Genomic DNA, 3,200 nt, shown 5'->3' with positions numbered 1-3,200 from the left:
GTGAACCCAGGAGGCGGAGCTTGCAGTGAGCCGAGATCGCGCCACTGTACTCCAGCCTGGGTGACAGAGCAAGACTCCATCTCAGAACAAAAAAAAGCCACAGTCTCACTCTGCTGTCCAGGCTGCAGTGTGATGGTGCGATCAGAGCTCACTACAGCTTTGAACTCCCAGGCTCAAGTGATCCTTCTGCTTCAGTCTCCCAAGTAGCTGGGACTACAGGCACATAACACCATACCTGGCTATTTCAAACAGTTTTTATAGAGGCAGGGTCTTGCTCCTGAATACCTGGGACTACAGGTGTGTGCACCACCTCACTCACCTGACTCACCTGTGATTGATTTTTAATAGAGATGGGGTCTTGCTATGTTGCCCAGACTGGTCTGGAACTCCCGGGCTCAAGCAATCCTCCTGCCTTGGCCTCCCAGAGTGTTGGGATTAGAGGTGTGAGCCACTGCCTCTGGCTTGTCTATTTGTTTTTAACAATTCTTTAAAAATACAAAAAGAATCTTAACTCTGTGGGCTCTACACTGGCCTGCAAGTGGATTTGGTCTGGAGGCTAGAGTTTTCCAATCCCTGATCCAGACGCTTTCAGCTGAGTCTTGGAAGGGGCTGCAGTCAGAGGCCGCAGGTACCAACCTGCCCACAGGATCTCTTCCAATATGATTCTTCCCCAACTCCCAGCCTCAGTCATTGCAATAGGAGCCAATGTCTGGTGAAACTGTATTAGTCAAGGCTCTCAAAGAAACAGAATGAATAGGATATACACACAGAGAGAGAAAAAGAATCTTTTCATTATTTTAAAGAATTGGCTTAGGCCGGGCGCGGCAGCTTATGCCTGTAATCCCAGCACTTTGGGAGCCGGGGCAGGCAGATCACCTGAGGTCAGGAGTTCAAGACCAGACTGGTCAATATGGAGAAAGCCTGTCTCTACTAAAAATACAAAAAATCAGCCGGATGTAGTGGCGCGTGCCTATAATCCCAGCTACTCGGGAGGCTGAGGCAGGAGAATCGCTTGAACCTGGGAGACAGAGGTTGCAGTGAGCCGAGATCACACCATTGCAGTCCAGCCTGGGCAACAAGAGTGAAACTCCATCTAAAAAAAAAAATTGGCTTAGGCCGGGCACGGTAGCTCAGGCCTGTAATCCCAGCACTTTGGGAGGCCAAGGCAGGCGGATCATCTGAGGTCAGGAGTTCAAGACCAGGCTGCCCAACATGGTGAAACCTTGTCTCTACTAAAAATACAAAAATTAGCCAGGTGTGGTGGTGGGTGGGTGCCTGTAATCCCAGCTACTTGGGAGGCTGAGGCAGGAGAATCACTTGAACCTGGGAGGCGGAGGTTTCAGTGAGCTGAGATCACACCATTGCACTCCAGCCTGGGCAACAAAAGCAAGACTGTCTCGGGAGAAAAAGAAAAAGAATTGTCTTCTGTAATTGTGGAGGCTGGCAAGTTCAAAATGTGTAGGGCAGGCTGGCAGACTGGAGATCCAGGGAAAAGGTGGTTTTGTAGCCTCACATCTAAATTCTTCAGGCAGATCAAGCAGGCTGGAAACCCAACCAGGGTTTCTATGTTGCAGTGGAATTAAGGCCCAATTCCTTCTTCTTCAGGAAACCTCACTCTTTGACCTTAAAGCCTTCAACTGATCGGATGAGACCCCTTTGTGGAGGGTCCTCGTCTTTATTCAAAGTCTGCTGATTTAAATGTTCATCACAGCCAGGCACGGTGGCTCACACCTGTAATCCCAGCACTTTGGGAGGCCAAGGCAGGAGGATCGCTTTGAGTCCAAGAGTTTGAGACCAACCTGGGCAACATAGCAAGACCCTGTCTCTACAAAAAATAAAGTAAAGCCAGGCATGGTAGTGCCAGCCTGTAGTCCCAGCTACTTGGGAGGCTGAGGTGGGAGGATCACTTGAGTCTGGAAGGTTGAGGCTGTAGTGAGCTATGATTGCACCACTGCACTCCAGCCTGGGCGACAGAGCAAGACTCTGTCTCTGAAATAAAAATAAAAAAAGTTAATCATGTCTGAAAATTACCTTTGTAGTAACACCTAGACTGGTGGTAGCATCTAAACTGGTGTCTAGACAGACACCTTAGCATAGCCAAGTTGTCAGAAAACTAGCTACAACATAGCTCTTTTGTCTGTGCCTCAAAATCCAAGTTTAGCAGCCCCGGGGAGAGAAAAAGCTTTTGTTTTCTCTTTGATTTGAGAACCACTTCCCCAAGCTTCTTTTTTTTTTTTTGAGACCGAGTCTCACTCTGTCGCCTAGGCCAGAGTGCTATAGTGCGATCTTGGCTCACTGCAACCTCCATCTCCCAGGTTCAAGCAATTCTCGTGCCTCAGCCTCCCAGGTAGCTGGGACCACAGGTGTGTGCCACCATGCCCGGCTAATTTTTTTGTAATTTTGGTAAAGAAAGGGTTTTGCCATGTTGGCAAGGCTGGCCTCGGACTCCTGACCTCAAGTGATCCGCAAACCTTGGTCTCTCAAAGTTCTGAGATTACAGGCATTAGCCAACGTGCCCAGCATTTTCTCTTTTCTTTTCTTTTCTTTTCCTTTCCCTCCCTCCCTCCCTCCCCCCCTTTCTTTCTTTCTTTCTTTCTCTTTTCTTTTCTTCTCTTTTTTTTTTTCCTGTTCCAAAGACTGGCCTCTTTCCAGGACAACTTTTGCTGAAATTTCCACTCTTTTCAGCAGAAGCACAGCTCCCACCCACACTGATAAGAGACATTTCCTTCTTGCTGTGTCAGGATGATGATAATTAAAGTCTGCTTTAACCCTGTCCTTAACCCTCCCTGGGGCCCTGGATGGGTATTTCAGTAGCTCCTGGCCTCTCACTGACCACTGGACCAAAATACACAGAAGAATCCTACACAAGGTAAGTATTTGATGGATACCTCTTAGGTGGCCTCAGCTTTAGGAAGCTTTATTGGATCTGAAAATAACTTTATTTCCTCAGGCCAGCCCTCCCCACATACCTTACCTCCAGCCTAGTGTCACAGTGCCTGTATTTCTGTCCAAAAAGTAATATGGGGTGTTTGCAGGCTGGACTCAGAGCTGAAAGTCTCCCTGCCAAGTAATGAGCATTTACCAGTGACAAGTGTCTATTGCATGCCAGACACTGTTTCTAACCCTCAAGAGAGCCTGTAAGCAAGACAGATGCCACCATCCTGCTGTCACGTTGTTGTTGTTTTTATTTATTTGTTTGT

The sequence above is a fragment of the Colobus angolensis genome, unplaced genomic scaffold (assembly GCF_000951035.1).
Source record: "Colobus angolensis palliatus isolate OR3802 unplaced genomic scaffold, Cang.pa_1.0 Scaffold120, whole genome shotgun sequence".
In the NCBI taxonomy this organism is placed as follows: Eukaryota; Metazoa; Chordata; class Mammalia; order Primates; family Cercopithecidae; genus Colobus; species Colobus angolensis.
This window is presented reverse-complemented; position numbering follows the sequence as displayed.